Source organism: Miscanthus floridulus, chromosome 2 (assembly GCF_019320115.1).
Source record: "Miscanthus floridulus cultivar M001 chromosome 2, ASM1932011v1, whole genome shotgun sequence".
NCBI lineage: Eukaryota > Viridiplantae > Streptophyta > Magnoliopsida > Poales > Poaceae > Miscanthus > Miscanthus floridulus.
Genome location: NC_089581.1, coordinates 18173007 through 18193177, shown reverse-complemented (window position 1 = coordinate 18193177; position 20171 = coordinate 18173007).

Sequence of the window (20171 nt, the reverse complement as noted above, 5' to 3'; positions counted from 1 at the left end):
GAAGGGAGGAAAAGGGTAGTACATGTGCTAACTATATGGCGTCGTGCAAATAGAGGCGGCGTGTCCGAGCCCTGTAGCCTATTCCTGTGGTGACATAGTCATCGGAGTGGTCCGTCCTTGGAGCACTAGGGCGGCGTGCTGGTCACATCCGATCCTGTGCATCATGGGAGCTCTAGGGCTGCCTCAGAGCGGGTGCGGCGGTCAGCATGCGGGTCGCTGTGGATTGACTGTGCGCAAGGCCAAGGCTCGGTCGGTGCCGAGGCCGAACCACGGTGGGGGGTCTCAGCAGACGTGAATCCTGAGATAGCCGAGACCCTGGTGCAGAGTGCCGAGGCCTGGAGGGAGCGGTTGATCTGGTGTGCCGGTTCAGAGGCGATGATGACCAGGGCTAGGCTGCCCATGTCGTGTTGTTTTCAAGGTGGGGATCGCGGGGCACAGTGTAGTGCGGGCGCTGATCATGGGCACAGCGTCAGAATATAGTGGCCGGTAATCCCCGCCGTGCTCTGTCTCAGCCGGTATGGCGCTAATGCGACCTCATGTCCCATCGGCCACTTTGTGGTGTCGAGCCGTCGTCCGGCTAAGATTGCGGGAGTGGTTGATGCATTAATGGGACATGACATGCTGTCGGGAAGACCGATCGAGGCAGGGGCGACGGGCTATTGACAAGCCAGCCTCGAGCGATACGGAGAATAGTTGTCTCATTCGAGGTTGTAGGCACGGGGCCTCAGGCGAGACAGAGATTGGGCTCCTTGCCGAGGCCTCCCGTGAGAGGCCTCGTGCGAGGCGGAGATTGCATCAGGATGCCGAGACCTCCCGTGCGAGGCCTAAGGCGAGGCGGAGAGCCTGGTGGGCTCGGACGGGGCTGGTGACGAGCCCATGGCTTACCCACTAGCTCTGTCATTAATGGGATTTAAGTGCCCCTTTTGGTGTACGCTCGGGGTACCCCGTTTTATGGTACCCGACATTGGGTTTTAAAAATGTATAACGCAAGTGAGGCAAAAAACAATTTCTAGCAACAAGGATAAAAACATAACTTGTATTTAGTACTTAAATAAAATTGAAGTGCAAGTTTAGTAGATGGAAATGCAACTTTAACTTTTAGAAAATAGATGTTGTTAACTAGTGTTTTGGGAGCTCAAAAATCAAATTTGACGTTAAGATGAGCTCTTTTCGTTAAGTCGGCAAACACCTGAACTATTGTTAAAATACCATTTTTGGCAAATTATATTGAGTAAAATAGTTAAATGGTGCTTAAATATTTTGCTCCTACGGGTTAGTATAAGGTATGGACTATTGCATGAAGTATTTGTTGGTTGAAGTTAACAAGGTTTAGATCTATTAAAAATTGCGATAAAAGAGTTAATGGTTACTTAGCCTCAAATGAAATCCTTAACTTTCCTAAGTATGGAAAAGTAGTAAGACAATGCTATTTTGACATTTAATTTCTAACAAAAATATTGAAACACTAGTTGCATGTTTTGGTATTGTTGATTGCATCAAAGTGAGTACACGAGCATGGTGCAGGTTGAAGTTGTGTTGGATGTCACGTTGCTCTCATAAAAATTCCCCAACTTTGTTGGAACGTGCGGTAAACCACGTATTGGCGCTCTGTCCGTGAACTGGCATTCAGCACGATGAGCTCATATTGGCATCCATCTATCTCCTTCCCTGGTTGCTCTTCGGTCATGGCGACGACGTTGCTAGGTCGTTAGCAATGTGGACCCCATGATAAGGGAGTTAGTTGAACCTCAACTATGATTGTTAATAACTTTTGCTATGCTTCAAAATTCATGCATGTCACCGCTCATCGTTGTGCGGCCTGAGTCTATAGTCACCGCGCGCGCTGCTGCTGCCTGGTCGTTCCTGGCAGTGGCCGTTGCGCCATTGGCCGACTTCATCAGCTACCGGCCGTCGCCGCACGTCAAGCTATGCCAGCCATAGTCACCTTCCATAGGGCCGAGCGGAGCTGCAGTGGCTGCTGCGTGCATGCTGATGGCCAAGCCATGCATGAGGCCAAGCTGATGCCACGACAGTCACCATCTAGCCGATGTGGCTCTCTTTCCGCCGCTCAAATCACCTACTCGCCGAGCCGCTGCCTATCTCCGTAGTCACATCGCACTAATGGCCGTGTCACAGTGTCACTGCCCTCCCTCGCATCATCTTGTTGTACCAGCCCTGTGAGATGGCCCCGCACATGACCGTTGTTCCACTGCCGCCGTCCGCACGCTGCCAAGACCGAGGGGTCCTATCTCGGCACCTCACGGCATGCTCCCTCTGAGCCTCACCATGCAGATGCTCCCGTTCATTTAACACAGCTTTGGTCGAGGTTGTCTGAGCCTAGAAGCCGCTGCCCTGTCTGCCCTTGCCGCTAATGGAGCCGTGCCGCTTCGCAAGCTAATACATGCGGTTCGGGACACCACACCTCAATTTGGTGTTCCAGTAGTTAGATAGGAAAGCCAGCTAGCAGCCCGACCCTTACTTTGGTGCAACCGAGCACTACTGGCCACCAATTTGGTATTTTTCTAGCCGCCGACCAGGTGCGCCGCCGTGCCAGTGAAATTAGGGTAAGGCCCAAATTAGTTCAATTGTTTGTATCTAGGAGCTCACCTTGACCTCCTCTATCTGGTGCTCACGCCATTTGGCCAGGGTGCTTACCGGAGACATGGTGACACGTCGGTGTCCATCGCAGAGCATCGTCGCCCTACTCGGTCGCACATGGCTAGACTGCCACAGCGCTTCCTAGCTTCAACTATCAGTAGGACGTACACCACAGTGAGCTACGGATGCTTCTCCGCGATCTCTACCTTGTCGTGAGGGCATAGGCTCACTAGAATAGTCGTGCTGCCACCGTGGATAGCCGCTCACTGCTGTTGCTCGCGCCAGCACGTCTCCGAATTCCTAACCGCTGCCTATCCTTGCGCGTTTAGCTATAGATGGTGGTCGGCCCCTTACTTTCGTCGTAGCAAGACTAGTTGGTCCAGCGTAACCACCGTTGCCGCTGGTGTGCCGTGTCGCCACACGCGGGCACACCGAGGACCACCCGTTGTAAAGGCAACACATTCCAGGGTCTTTAATGCAAAGCGTGAGTCTGTAGTAATAGTGTTTCGTTCCTCCGCGTGATTATCCAAAAGCCTGAGCCCTCTTTTGCAAAATGCAAGCGCACGCGAGCGCCCCCGTCCTTGGGCCGTTGCTGGGCCGCCACGACGCGCGCGCAGCTACATCGTTCTAGGCTGCCGGGCCGAAATGGTCGCCACCGGCCCTTTTCCTTTTCTAAGCATTTTCTAATTTAGCTTCTAAGGTAAATTTGTAAATTCAATATAAAATTATGTAGTTAATAAAAAATTATGAAACCAATTTTGTTAAGTTCCTAAAATCATGATCTATCTGCTAGTATATTTTGTTCATATAGTTTTATAATATTTTTAGAAGTGATCTAATTAAGTTGAGATGCTTAATATTTTTAAAATATAAACTTGTAGAAATTGTTATGATAAATTAGTGATAGTGTTGGATCTAAAACTTTCATAGTAAATTTCTAACATTATTAGGTGCTCACTATAATTTTTGTAGCTCAATAATAATTAGTTTGCTAGGTAGCTAAATGAGACCTAGTTCGAAAATATAGGTTTAATCATTAAAATGTCGAAACACCTTGGGATTTTAAAACTAGAACTTTTTTTTGGAGGCAAAGCCTTACTTGGCAACGTGGATACGTAGACTAGTATGTTAGTCATTAAAGCTAGCTCGTTAGCTTGTGAAGTGTAATAGTAATTGAGAGTGTAGTTGCCGTTGATCAATTACATCTCTGTGTTGCATCCACGTATATCATAATAGGAAGAACGATGGATCATGGAGTCAACCGAGGTAGCGAAAAAGATGATGCCTTGATGATCCTATCACTATGATAGAATGCTAACTTTTGGTTATATCTTACCCAGACAAGCCCTGATGCATAACCCCTATCATTCTACACTTTATCTTATGCTTGTGCATTAAGTTTTAAGGAGTTGAATGAAAACAACTTGCATATATACATCCTTATCCTATGAGTCCTACTAGTATGTCATGATCATGTAGATTGCTATGTTATAGGATCCGATAGAAGTCGAGTGATTACCTATCACTCGCGAGAGATAGAAAAGATATTATTGTTGTTATTACATTACTGTCACAGGGAATATATATAAATGATAATTGGAGACCAGGTGGAATGGTACTTTGGATCTGGACTTGGTTTGGCATTTGAGCGAGCCTCGGATTGCACTTTGTTCTGCCTATGTCGATTGAGGACCGTCCGTTGCTGTGGATGGTAGTTAGGTCACAGACTTATTATACTAAGCACATACTTGCTTATGGGAGCAGGAAGGCTCGTTGCTGCTCTTGTCATGGGTTCCGGCTCTTTTCGGACCGACTAATTGAAGGCGGGGATGGTGGAGGTCTAAGCACCACACTGAGTCCGGGACTCAGGAATGGGGGCTTAGAGTCCAAGTTTGGACGAGGACCCGGACCACTTGATAGGAGAGTGATGGGTTGGTCTTGCTTGTGCCTAGGGTACAAGCGGGGCATGTGTTTCGGGGTACCAGCTAGGATACATTGGTTCGTGAATCATCGTGTGATGCAGTATGACTTGGCTATGGTCTAGTGTCATAGTAAGAACTGAAATATGAAAGATAGTAAAATGGTTCTAATTGCTTACCACCTGCTTGAAAGTAGCATAGGTGCTTACATAGAATGGTTAGTTAATGAACTAATGATGACTGCTAATAAAATTGAATATAAGGATGCACATTTAGTAATGCTTCCGCAGATGCAATAATCGACAAGCCAGATATACCTGCATATCCTTGGAGTCTTTTATTTTTCTCCTATCGGGTAAGTCTTGGTAAGTACAATCGAGTACTCAAGGTTTTATTCCCCTGTTGTAGGTTATCGAAGGGTACTTAGAGCTGACTCTTATGTGTGGAAACCTCCTGATGGGCTCAGAGAGGATTCCTTTCATGCTACAACCGTAGGGTTTATTTATAACCCTCATGAAAGGTTTTTATAAGAAAAGATGTAAAATATGCTAGCAGCTCTTGTATAAAAATGTCCACTAAGTTAATGGTCCACCATGTCATTAAATTAATCATGTTTCCTCTGTAACTCTAATAACATTTTTATATTCTGTGGTTATAAAAAATTGAGGTAATATTCTGGTACTGTAATAAAGTGATGTAAGAAATGATTTAAGAATGTTGTAAGCTTTATTCTCTCATTTATGATCCTGATGGAAAAATGTGGATTTTTAAGTTCTCCCTTGGGGTGTGCTCGACGGAACTGTATAGTTTAGTGTCCTCTCTTGGGTACTTAGTGCCTAATCGAAGACAAGTACTCCTAGGAGATATTAGATTAGGCGGTTTAGCCACACTCTAGCCGGCTAGGAGCCAAGTTCCAAGAGTAACAAACACAACCGCCGGCTAAAACGTGAAACAAGTGCTCTTTAGAGTTTCAGAATCAATGGAGCTGCTCTCTAATCGAGTTTTGGACCCTTTTGCCTCAAGAATTGATAGGGAAATCAATGGATTTGCTTAGGGGCTTGAGGTCAACAATGAAGGAAGAAGAGGCAGATAGCTGTTGGGGAGAAAAGGGAAAGGTATATATACCCCCTAGCCCCCAATGGTCACCGCACCCAATATGTCGGGTGAGACAAAGCTCGCGGCGTCGAGGTTGGGCGAGACGGATCCTGCAGCCTCGAGGTCAGGCGAGACGGAGCCCGCGACCAAGGGGTCGGGCGAGACAGAGCCCGCACCTAATGGGTCGGGCGAGACGGAGCCCGTGACCTTAGGGTCGGGTAAGACCTTTTAATATGTCTTGAGCCATCCGGGGAAGTCAGCGTGGGCGCTAACTTCCATGTGCCGTGACTTAAGTGCGGCAGTGCCTCTCTTCAAGTGCGGCAGTGCCGCACCACGCAAGACAGCAAGTGTAATAGTAAAGTATAGACTATCTTAGCTATGAATCTAAGGATGCATGTGGTTGTTTAAGCACTTGATAGCACATATTAGCTTAAGCATTGTGCCCCCCTTTATAGTATGACTTTTCCTATACTCAAATTCAAAATATAAAAGAATTTAAACCCCCTTTGAATTTGAAGCCATCTACATTTGAGCTTAAGCCTCCATTTCGTGTAGCATCCTCGAATATAAATTCCATGCTTATCATCTCGATAAATCTCATTAGTTCTCTAATTGCGTGATCATTATCACCAAATCCCATAATTAGAGCTTGATTGCACTTTTAATCTCTAAGCACACAATGGCTATGTCACTACACTAAGTGTGCTTTTAAAGACTAACTAAATAGCCACACTAATCACTAGACCTGACACAAGCTTGCTCTCAAAACTAATTACACTAAAGAGTGAAGCAACACTAGAAATGTAAATGCAAGGTAGGGGATGTAATGATTATACCATCGTGTAGAGGAATTGAGCCAATCACAATGATGAAGCCAATCAATCATAATGAATACCAAGAAATCCTCGGACAAGATGACATAAGATTTTTTACCAAGGTTCACTTGCTTGCCAGCAAGCTAGTCTTCATTGTGGCGATACACTCACTTGGAGGTTCACGCGCTAATTGGCATCACACGTCAAACCCCCTATAGGGTGCCGCACAACCAACACAAGATAAGGATCACACAAGCCATGAGCAATCCACTAGAGGACCTTTTGGCGCTCCATTGGAAAAAGGTCAAGAACCCCTCACAATCACCACGATCGGAGCCAGAGACAACCACCTTCCTCCGCTCGACGATCCTCGCTGCACCAAGCCGTCTAAGTGGCGGCAACCACCAAGAGTAACAAGCAAAACCCGCAGCGAAACACGAACACTAAGTGCCTCTAAATGTAATCACTCAAGTAATGTACTTAGATTCACTCCCAATCTCACAAAGATGATGAATCAATGATGGAGATGAGTGGGAGGCCTTTGGCTAAGCTCACAAGGTTGCTATATCAATGCAGATGGCCAAGAGAGTGAGCTTGTCCTGGCAATGGGGCTTAAATAGAGGCCCCCTCGAAATAGAGTGGTTTGGCTCTCACTGTAGCCCAACTCGGGGAGACTGGACGCGCCGGTCAGATTGACCGGATGCACCAGCCCCAGCGTCTGGTCATTGATCGCCGTCCATATGTCCCCTACATTCAACCTCACGCGTACAATTTCAATAGTCAGCTCGCTACCTCGCGCGTGTTAAAGAACGACCGGACGCGCCACAGTCCAAGACCATACATGCCGGTGCTCACTTCAGCCCGCACACGTGCCCAAGACTTCACCCTACGACTGGACACGTAGCTCACCACCACTGTGCAGTGTCAAGTCAACTCTAGAGAGGTTCCAGAGAGGCAAAACCATGACCTGACGTGTCTGGTCCAACGTGACCAGACACGCTCAGCGTCCGGTCCTCTCTGGTTAGCTCCTACGCGTTGTGTCAGCGTATGTTAGTAGGGACCAGACTCACCCGCCTGAGCGTCCAGTCACTTCGTGACCTGTGTCCGTTCACTATTTCATAGTGACAATCACATCCTTCACTTCACCAACTTCTCCACCCTTGCTCAAATGTCTCAATCACCAAGTGTATCACTTTGTGCACGTGTGTTAGCATATTTTCACAAACATTTTAAAGGGTGTTAGTACTCACTAGAATCTAAATGCATATGCAATAATTTAGAACATCTAGTGGCACTTTGATAACCGTGTTTCGATACGAGTTTCACCCCTCTTAATAGTACAGCTATCGATCCTAAATATGATCACACTCACTAAGTGTCTCGATCACCAAACCAAAAAGCTTCTATCAAGTTTCACCTTTGCCTTGAGCTTTTTGTTTTTCTCTTTCTTCTTTTCTAGGTCCAAGCACTTGATCATCACCATGGTTAGACCATCATCATGATCTTCACCATTTGCTCCACACTTGGAATAGTGCTACCTATCTCATGACCACTTTGATAAACTAGGTTAGCATTTAGGGTTTCATCAATTCACCAAAACCAAACTAAGGCTTTCATGTGTGCTCTTAGTACTTTGCAAGAGAAATTTAAATGTGTCGAATTGCCACGGTTATCTAGATGTACATATCACTTTATTGGCAAATATAATTGTAAAGGGGAGTATATGGTACACCAAGTTTATATTTGTTCAAATCTAAAATCTCCTTTTGTTGTGCAATAATATGATCAATTAAAGGGTTGCAATAGATATAATCATGTCATGTCGAGATCTCCAAGTTTTGTTATAAAAAACAGGTTAAATTTCAAGAAGGAAAGCAATGTTGGCTACTACCTACAACCTGCCCTTCCACAAAGCTCAAACCGAGGACGGTTTGTTGTCAAGAAGGGGAGGATGATGAGGACATGACACCTTCGGATATGACCATTGATTATAAGGTAAGCCTGTTCCAACATTTGCATAGTGATTTTTTGTACAATTCACTTGGTTCCACATGTGCATGTCATTATTTTCTTATAGGTACAAATGTGTCTCAAAGTGCAAGTCCATCAAAGTTGAACTTTTAGTTCATTGGCGGCCCGACAATGCTTCATTGGGAAGGTCATAACTCATCCATTCGGAGTGCGATTATGGTCAATGAGCACTTGATGGAAAGATTGTTTGATAAGCTTTCAAATAGATCTAGTCCCATCTCAATATCACATCAGAAAGGCCACCAAATCATCAAGACATGCTGTCGTTGTTTCTGCCGGGAGCTACATCATCATCATAGGCTTGTTTTTCACCCTTGGGGCCCTGGCCCAAGTTGGAGCACGCCCCAAGGAGATGGAGAACACAAAAAGGAAGCCCTTAGACGTCCTCCCCGTTGGCCACCACCTTAGGAGTCAAGCAAGGGTATACAAGCCAAGTTGGAGACCTAATCCAAGTCAAGTTCGAGTCCATCCCGGGCTCCAGGAGCAGCGTGTAGTAAAATGGACACCCAGGTCGCATACGGACTCCGTTTTCGACGATCCACATATGGATGAAAATATAATTTGATAAGATAACCAATGGAAGTGGTCCCACATCGAAATTCCATCAGAATCAACGGGAATCGTCGAAACAAGTTGATGTCTAGAATCTATCAGGGCGCTGCGTCGCCGTCTTTTGAGCCGTTGGGCCTTGTAACGTGTTGGAACACCTTTAGGACGTGAAGAGGGGTCCTTGGATGCCCTTAGGCTATATAATCAGTGGCCACCGCCTACGTTTGGATTTGGGGTTTTGCTTTAGATCAATCTGTCTTTGAACAGTCACCGTTATCGGTTTGTGAAACCCCACGTTGAGATCTTAATCATACATCTGCAAATTGTCACTTCACTTAAGTTGTGTTTTATCTTGTTCTTGCTTGTGTTCTTCGTTTCGCAGCAGGAATTAGCCTTCTTGGTGAGGTCAACCGGATTGTGACACGATTGATAACTAGAGGAGACATGGTGCTAAGGTTGTAGGGTTCGAGTCTCTGTGATCTGAAGCCGAATCGATGTGTCGCTCTCCACCAAATCAAAAGTTATCTTAACCCGACGGAAGATCGGGACCTGTTTCCCATCAGATAGTGACACGAGGGAGGATTGAAAAAAACAAAAAATATCATGGACCTTTTAGGAAACAATAAAAATAAAATGACTTGAGGTTGAGTGGTTGATTACAATTTGGTAAAAGTGATGCGTCTAGCTGGGATAAACTACAGATTGATATACGTAAGGAGTAATAGTTTTACGCTCAAGATGTGATGGTGCTCCAAGATGCCGTTATCGAGTCACCGAGACTAACAATAGTGTGCCAATCACCTGCCTCTCGTTTGTAACATTTCGCCCTGCTAGGAACTCAAGGGCGAATTTACAGGTGTTTGATGGGTCCTGCGTCCTCGATGAATTTTATAAAATCTGTGGGAAAGTATTATTGGAATTTAAGTAGACCCAATGGCGCTGATGGTGTTTTTTTTTTTTTTGGCTAGTTCTCTCCAAGTAGAAACACGAAATAAGATGAAACACATACTGTAGCAGTGTAGCTAGCAAACCCCAATAGGTAGGCAACATATGTACTCTCGTTCCGTTCCAAATTATAAGTCACTTAGATTTTTTTAACATATTTATTTTGCTATATATTTAAATATAATAGTATGTCTAGATATATAGTAAAATAGATAAAAAAATTAAAGTAACTTATAATTTGGAGATAACCTATCGAACGAGGTATTGCAAACCTACAGACAAAACGAAGCCTACCCCGGACCGCACTACTGCACTACCCTACAGTACGTACGAAGAAAGGCAAAGGCCCCAACCAAACCTCGTACAGTGACCGGAAACACTCCATATTCTTTTGCGCCAGGCCTCATCGCTCACATGTCGGCAGGACGGCACGTGCAATCCGGTGCGGATTCCAGATTTGAGATCACACCACGCTCATGCACGCTTAGCCTGTTGTACGAACGAACACGCTGGTCTATGATGATCTGAGTGCCGCGTGAGTTGGACCATATATGCACTCCTCTATATGCCGCATATACGACACGACCGGAGGAAGAAATTCGCGTCCAAGATTCCCGCGTCACGCAGCAGCAACAACAACAAGCCTCACCGGGAGGCCGCCGGCTGGCCGGACGAAAAGCAGAAGACCAGAGAGTGAGCCGGGAGAAGAAGATCGATGGAAGATGGAAAAGCAGGCGAAAGCTATTGGCGCAACAATCTCGATCGTGCCTGCCCTCCTTTTCTTTTTCCTCCGTCCCCCAACTCCCAACTGGTGGAAGCCATGATGGAGCAGGGGATCAAGCCACGCGCGCTCGGCCGGGCCGGCGGGGGTGCTCGCTCGTGGCTGGCCTGGCCCTGGCCGGCCTTTCCGCGGAGCGACGGCGACAGCATTCGGCCCGGGAGGAGCCAAATAACGCCAGGCTCGGATAGGCATAGGCACCATGGATGCTCTCACGGCAACTGCAGCTAGCTGCGGTCGGCCGGCCGGCCTGATTCTTCGTTCCTCTCAGTCTCAGCTGCTTTATCATCGATCGTCTGGTCCGGGCCGGCCGGGCTATTTCATTCTCTAGGTAGCTCTAGCTTCGTTCACGCCGTCGATTCCCGCGGCCCTGCTTTTCCTTTGTGATCATGGCGTTCGACCTGGAGCAAAAAGCAGGCAATGAGAGCTCTCGGTGTCGCTGTAACGTACGCGACGCTAGTCAATCGGGTCGTGCTGGAAAGTTTCCGGTAAAGCGCCACTACGCGACGTAGTACACCGACGTAGCGCACCATGCATATGCATTGTCTCCGACTCCCGGCAGTCGGCCGCGTGCGTGCGTGCTCGAGCTCGATCCCATGGATAGATCACAGACGCAGATCGTGATGGAGTCTGTGGATGGTGCGTGCAGCGTGCGTTAGTGGGAAACCCGTGGCGGTGCGAGAATTTGCATTGCTTAGAGACTGCGTGCACGTGTGCCTGTCTCCCGTCCGCTCAGTGGTGCATGCTCACGTATGCATGCACAATGCCAGCTGATAAGCTCCGCGTGCAGATCATCAAACACTATAAGATCTTTTGTTTCTTTTTTATTTTATAATTTCTAGCGAACGCGCAAATTTGCGTGTCGAACACCATAAGATCTTTTTGTTTCATAATTGCTATACTACGCGCGTGTGTTTTGTTAATTAGATGTTGGCACATGATTTTTTTGGCGTTGGATGAGCATCGTGTGTGCATCGTTGCCACCGACGTTTCCGTGGCTGTCATGTAGGGCCTACTCTGAGCGCTATTGTTTCAAATTGGGAGTCGCGCCTCTCTTTTTCCTACCGTTTCATTTCTCCAATCCCCGTCGTCTTCTTCCCCGCATGGCGCGCCCAAGGCGATTTCATTGGCGCTGCGGTGATTGCTCCGGCGAACCCGTGCTTCCCCGTCATGGAGTGTTGCCGAAGGTGTGTACTCGATCCCGTTTCGTAATGGTGGAGTAGATTTCGTGGATCTGTACTATGTTGAGGGCAGAGGGAATGAGTTTGGGGTGCTGGATTCTGGAATGTAAGCGGGCGACGGGGATTGACGAGGTAGGAGATGGGAGGACCAGCACCGACGACGGCGACGCAGCACCCTCATCCGCGTTGGCGACGCTTGCGTGGGCCGTCGGTGCTGTCTCTTCTTCATGTCCGCTAGAGACGACGAGCGAGGGAGTGCTAGTGCAAGCGGTGTTGAGACCGGCGGCGCTGCTGCTGCGTTCGGAGCTAGCGTGATGGTTTCTGGTAGGGGGCAGGTGTGGATGAGGTCGGATTTGTGTTGGATTTGCTGCTTTGCTTGTTGCCTCGTTGCCGATCTGGCTTTTGTGGATTGATGTCACCGTAGATCTGTCTTTGCTTGCTGCCAGTGACGGCACGTCGGTGGCTTGCATGGCTTGCAGCTGCGCCGAGAGACAGGCGACGACCTCCTATACCTGCTCTGCCGCCGACAGGTCGTGCTCCATTAGTCGCACCTTGTGCTTCAGAATGTCTGAAACAATGGCAATGCTTAACATGGAATAGGAACCTACTATCTGTTTGATGCATCCATCAATTACTGATTGGTTTGAACTCTTCTCCTTTTCTGCAACTCCAAGCCAATTAAATGCTGCAGCAGCAGCAGACTGCATCTGCTTGCTGTTTTTGGTACGACATATTGGTTTGGTTGCCTATTAATCCCTACTGTAAATACTTTCAGTGGCCAGCCTAACTACAGGCTTCATCGGCAGACACCTAACTGAACACTCATACACAACTTATGCGTCCACTTAGCTGCATACTGCTCTGTTTTTTTACTAGTAGTTTCCATATTTTCCTGTGATGGCCAACAACATTAGTTGTTATTAGTTGTTTTGTTTCGGTTGATTTAATTTTAGTAACTTGTTGCCTTCAGTTATCCTATGTATGTGTTGCTTCGGTAAATTCTTCTATGCAGGATTAGTTCTTATAACAGCAGCTAGCAGCATGTTGTTTCAGTGCGTCAGTCTAGTTTGACAGCCTCTTTGTTGTCCTCTTCACTCTGCTTGACTAAATATTTATCGAGTTTGCTAGTGTAGCCTTTAAAGAGGGAGTGCTATTAGCTCTGATTTTTCTACAGATAAGTGATTTGCATGGAACAATTGTGTTATTCTCTATTTTATATTTAGTAGAACAGCATATTGGAGAACATCTCATGTAGCAGTAGTGGTAGAATATAGAAGCTGCATCTTGACTATGAGGTATTTAGATCAGCTACAAGGTTTAGACTTTAGGTTTTCAAGCATCATTTTGAATCTTTTCTCGCTGCCATGTCTTTGAAGTACCTGTTTGATAGTATACTCTTTTTTAAGTGATAGGCATTCATATTTTTTAGAAAACACTAGTTGATTAAACTTTATTATTTTTTATTGTAGCCATGGATGTTGATGAGTTGCATTCTGATGCTGAATCTGGATATGGTGAGAGTGATGATGAGTTTGATATGAACTCTGAAGAAGACAACGACTCTGGTTCATTGAATATTAGAGAGGTAGTAAGTTTACTTGATTTTGTTTGTTTATGCACCTATGTATTATAATATGACATATCTTGTTGCTTTTTTAGGATGTAAATTCCTCAGATGATGATATTGATCCTGTTGTTGTTGTGAACACTTTCAAGCATATGAAAGGAGTATTTTCTGAAGTATGTTTTGAAACTTGTTTGACTGAACTGTGCATATTTTTATATCTCTTTGTACTATTACCTTCACTCTACCATAGTTATTCTTGTCTAGGATCTTTTTACTTTTGATCAAACCTTCTGTGGTCAATTAATATATAATGATCTCTAAACCATACTCTGGTATTTAGTTAAACATGCCTACATGTTGGTGAAAATATACAAATCTTCTGTGCTCAATTAATATATAATGATCTCTAATCTATCATCCATGGGTCATATATTATATAGGATATGAAATTCAGTGTCTGAACTTTTGAATAATTAATAGTATTATTACTGCAGCTGCTATGCTAGGAAATATAGTTTTGTCTCACTTTCTCTATGACTTGTGCATCTGCTTAACTTAACATTTATCCAGTTGTTAAGTTACTCGAATCAGTCCATGCCACTATGTTTTTTAGAACTAAGTAACGAATCAGCGGCAGCAACATATATGGACTATTCTCTATTACTTGTGCATAGCTATGTGTATCAGTTTTTTATAACTATTTGATTTTTTTGCAGTTTGCTAAGTCTTTTGAGAAGAAAGGGAAATCACGACGAGTTCAGAAGCGTACTGCAAAGGTAAATAAGTCTTTTGAGAAGAAAGGGAAATCACGACGAGTTCAGAAGCGTACTGCAGAGGTAAATTCAGTAGCATGTGCTTTTTAACACCATGTTTAGTGAATTCATAATTAGTTTCATAACTTGAAACCTTTTTTCATTGCTTCCAAAATATTAGAAATGTTAAAGCTGCTGGCAAAAAAAATCAACTGTTGGTAACAGTACATCAAGTACAGCAGGAAGCAGGTGAAATAACAGGTATTTTGGAGGCGTAATAAGAAAATTGGATGACCGTAAGAAAAACATTATCAGGATCATGGATTTGGGATCTTGCTTGAGTATGATGGATGTTTAGTTCCTAGAGTCTTTGTGCAATGGCTTATGGATCAAGTCGATGTGAACAACGGTGATATAGTTGTTGGAGGCAAAATAATCCCTTTTTTCTCGAGAATCAGTTCACATTTTCTTAGGAATTTCAATCGGTGGCGAAGACATCAGTCAGCAGCAAGACTCTAAATCTGCAAAGTCTAGATTTCTTAAAAAATCAATGAGACTTCTATCCCCTCATAAAAACCTTTAGCACCAAGTTGGTACGCAACAATTTATCTGATGATGACATTTTGTCTTTATTAGCTGTGGTAAGCGTCACAGTATTTCTTCAGAGTATAAGGTCAAATAAGAAGTTCTTAGGGGTGTGTCTGTACAAATTTTTTTAAAATCTTTTGTAACGTTCAACATTTGGTGGTGAAATTGAAATGGTGGTATTACTGAGATGGGAAAGTAGCAGAGGGAGCCATAAGTGTGAAATTTACAGGACTGCTCTCTGCTTTTACCCCAATAAACTATTGGTGGCCAACTACAGGTCCAGCCAACTGGTAGGTGCTACAGCAGGGCATACTTAAAAATACAGCATGCCAACTAACTGCTCTTGATTGGAAAGAGGGAGATTGTTTGTTTATTCTTAAATGAATGTATATTGACACCCCAACTCACAAATGTCCTTTCTAGATATGTTAATCTATAGTCTATAAAATTTATTTTTGCATTTGTATTCAGTCTCTTGTATCTACAATTCAAAGTTCTTGTTATGCAGCCAAACATGATGCCCACTCTAAGTTTGTTGATTGGCTAGGTACCAAAGGATTACCAAGCACTCCATTCTGATTGATGGATCCCGGATGTCACTACTGGGCTGGAATGGTCTGTCATCGGCAATCGACATCCCTATCATGGCACCGCTCCTCACTCAGACTGCTCTATCTCGATCGTGGCCAGTATAAATCGCTAATCCTCATTGCTGCTCATCTTCCTGTGACAATATAACCTACAAATATTTGCATTCATCATTACAATAATATCATAATGTTTTGTTAATGCCCACATATTTTTGATAAATAAGGTATGAATTTTGAATCTCACATTCATTCCACGTGTTTGTTGTTCTTGTTCATAGCAGTTGTAGTTCACTACTGCTATTGAACTCTCCTGTTCATGAAAAACATACAAATAAAACACAAATTTCATTTGCTGCAATCAGGAGTAGTGTAAATTGCCAGTATGTAGCACCACAATTTTAGTTGTCATAATATGCAATATGTAGAATTTTGATTTACCTCATGAGTATAATTGGCATTAAATTGTTTGAATCAAATTTGTAATAACTATCAATATTCGTTTCCAAATCTTTTGAAGAACCACCTTGCATATCAAAAGAGTCACTAAGGGGACCCAATTTTTCTTTTCAAACCTGTTGACAATCTATATTAGCTGTTATCTCTAAAATCTGAATAAGTTGTAGTCCACTGTCATCACATTCAATACCCATTTGCCTTAAAAATCTACATCTGTAAGTTCTTGAAGTCCTTCCTTATGCACCTACACAGGGACATATTGGCTCAGTTTTATGTTCCACCCTGTGTTGCTCTGGTGCTTACAAGTTAATATGATCAATGCAGGCCATAATTACTGAAATCAATGAAAAGTTGGTGTTGCTAGTGTAGCAGCCAGGAGTGCATGACTGTGGTTTCTCAATATGAACAACAGATCCTACATCTGTTGCAAATGGTGGTCTCAAGAGTGATCCAAAGTGCAATGCCTGTGAGATGGCTGTGGTATGGATGTAGTAAGACAATGTGCTTAACTGAATTTTAGTGCAAGACGTTTGTGTACCACTTAGTGCAAGCCCACATCTGTTTTTTATCCTTGTCCTTTCATAGAAAAAATTGTTTCTTGTGATTTGTGCTAATACACCTTTTTCTTTCTTTTCTGTGATTTGTGTCAGCACACATTAAAATTTTGTCCTTACCATTTCATAGAAAAAAATTATTATTTGTGATTTGTGCTAACACATCTTAAAATTTGTCAATTGTGATTTGTGCCAACACACATCTCGTTTTTGTTCTTGTCCTTCCATAGAAAAAAAAATTATTTCTTATGATTTGTGCTAACACATCTTGAACTTTGTTAATTGTGATTTGTGCCAACACACATCTTATTTTTGTTCCTGTCTTTTCATAGAAAAAAAAATTATATCTTATGTCCGTTCATAGAAAAAAATTATTTCTTATGATTTGTTCTTACACATCTTGAACTTTGTTAATTGTGATTTGTGCCAACACACATTCATTTTTGTCCTTGTCCTTCCATAGAAAAAAAATTATTTCTTGTGATTTGTGCTAACACATCTTGAACTTTGTTAATTGTGATTTGAGCCAATACACACCTCATTTTTTGTCCTTGTCCTAATATCTCAAATTGAATGCCTCTTTGTTCTCCTGATCATTGTGCTTGACTAAATATTTCTTATGCTTGCTACTGCAGCCTTTTAAGAGTGCTATTAGCTCTGATTTTTCATTAAGTGGTTTTCTTGGAACAATTGTGTTCTTTTCTATTCTATATGTTGTAGAACATAGTCAAGAGAACATCTCAGCTAGCGGTAGTCGTAGGATTGTATACTTCTTTTGAGTACATTGATAGCTTGTGTGAGTTACTGAAATGACACGCATGTATATTTTTTGAAATAGTAGATGATTAAATTTTAATATTTTTAGGTACCCATGGAGGAGGAGGATTTCCATTCTCATGCATCTGCAAATGGTGATAATTTTTGTACTTGTTCTAATCATGTGATGGATGACAACCATTTTTTCTATTTGTTTTCGGTCCAAAGACAATGTGAAATTAGTTGCAGTGAAGAATGTCCAAACTATTTCTAGTCCTAACTTACATGTTTCAGACCTAGAAACTATTCCCGGTCATTCAGAAGAAAATCAATTGGCTAAAAATGCAGCTCCTGATTTGGATCGTACTTATTAGTATCCATTTTTTATTGCACATTTATTAGCAGTAAATTGCACATTTGAACTACTGCAATTATGATATTTGACATGTGCAATATCCATTCTTCTCACCTATAAGTTTTAATTTTGTTTACGATTTTCCATTTGATTAATCAGGAAAAGCAACTGTTCAGAAACCTTGTAGTAAAAACACTCCCTACTTTAATATTCCAAGTGCACCTTCATTTAGATTGTTTGATGATGAAGATGACTTAGGAAATTTTGTTGAAGATCCTAAAATGAGGCGTCCTCTTGGTACTAAAAAACCTAAGATGTCATTCAATTATATATTAGGTCTTGATTTTATCGTTTATATAGAAGACGTTTCGTGCTTGAATAAACATGTCTGAATTTAAATGGCTAAGCTACAAAGGGTTGTACGCCATATGATGTAGACAAGGCCCGATCTTCTGATAGGTACGATAGCGTCGATTGGTGGAGACTCGATGTTCATAATCTAAGCTTCAAACTAAGACTGATTTGAACCCCCGCAACCGTTACACCACTGCTCCGTTGGTTATCAACCACGCAAACGCGATTGACCTTGCCGAGAAGGCTTTCCTACAAGCGAATCGAGAACACAAGTAAGAACGGGATGAATGTAATCTGAAATTGCAAATAAATATGAGGCTTATGATAACGAGAAGGAGTTCAAGTCTTTATTCGAAAGGACTAATCGCCACAGGCGAACAAGATCAAAAACTGAGGCCCTGATTCACAGCAAGCGACCTTGGCGGCACAGTTGCAACAAAACGATGTCTATTTCACAAGGAAATCAAAAACTCAACAAAACCCCCAAACCCTAAGGAGAGCGATGGCTGCTGATTATAGTCTTGGGCGTCACCCCCCTTGGACGCGCCCCCTAATGGGCCCAAACACGATACACGGTCCAACGGACCAAAAGACGGTGTCTCAGCACCCTGGCAGATTCTGGACGCTGACTTGTTTCAACGATTCCCGTTGATTCCAAAGGGCTTTTGACGTAAGACCACTTGCATTGGCTTCCTTATCTAATTAGCTTTCCATCCATATGTGGATCGTCGAAAACGGAGCCTGGACGCGCCCGTGTGACCAGTTTTATGACAGACTGGTCCTGGAACCCGAGATGAGCTCCAACTTTAGTTGGACTGGGCCTCCATCATGAGAAAGATGAATTGGACGCCCATGTTGGACCTCCTCCTCTCCTTGGCTTATATGTGACGCAGTGATATCCTCATCACCATGGTTTGAGACAAGGATGGAGAGATCGTTTCAACAGCCACGCTAAGGTTTGTACACCAGCTGAATTTTGAATAGTTATAGTCTGTAGTATCCTCTTCTTGGCTCCTCTTCATGGCTGTTGCAGTATAATAGTAGGAGCTCACATCTTTTAAGTTGATTCTAATCTAGCACAAGAAAGTTGTGTTTAATATCCATTTCTTGATTGCATATTTATAAGTAGAAAATTGTACACTTAAATTTATGCAATTATAGTGTTTACGATGTGCAATATCTAGTCTTTATATATAACTTTTTCGCTATTTGTTTTCCTTTTTATAATTGATTAAACAGGAAAAAAAATATGTTCAGAGAGCTTGCACTAGGAAAAATCTTTACTTTCATAGTCCAAGTATATATCATTTTAGGGTTGATATTTTTTTTGTCATTTTTGCAAAGTTTCCTGAGAACCTGGAAAGTAGGACTCTATTCATTTACTACTAACTCCTTTGTTGATGCATTACAATATCTGACAAGAAACTGAACTGGTCCTTTTGATGTAGCCAATCTTTAGATGAGAGGCAACCAATCTTAAGATGAGAGACCGTGGCCCGGAGGTAATGCTAAGGTAGACCTGAAGGCGAGCGAGAGCTTTCTGAACCAGATAACACTGTAGCTAGAGGTGCAGTCGTCTGATTTAGGTCTACCAAAGATGCTAGAATTCGTGTGCTAGTGCTATGTGAAACAACCGAATTTTAGTGCCGATGAAAATCGAGTGTTTTAGATGATCTAAAAACCGAGTGCTAGTTGCTTCTGAAACACGGATGTAACGTATGTTACGTAGACAGACTCTTTCGTTTAGGTAGAACACGGTAGCATAACAGCAGAAAAACACAGGCTCCGGGTAACTAAAAGGACAGTCGTCGCGGGCCGAGCCGTCCGTCCGACCGGGGGAAGGGCACGGGCGGGCCGGGTCAAGTTGTGGAACGAACGAACGGCGGCGGCACGCAACCGCGCGGCGCGTGCAGCGAGCGAGGACGCCGATCGAGTGCATACGTACCAGTTCTGACCGGCTTTTGCACTTCGCTTTTGGTCCAAAGCGAAGAAGATGTAGCCATGCACAAGCGTCTGCAGTTTGGCACGCGTGCATCCGATCCATCGTCGTCCATGGGCTAGTTTTGTCGTGTTCATGTGTGACCGAAGGAGAAAAAGCTGAGGCGGACCAGCGTCAGCAGCCAATCTTTCCAAGTACTGCTACTCTTGAACGTATACGCATGTGACGCAGGCATGTCCTGCCGGACATGCACACGTACCGACTGGAACTAGACGATGGCGAGCCTTGGCTCTTGGCTTCACGTCGAGCGTGCCCGTCCAAAGCCGGGTCTACGCCGGGGTCTCGGAGA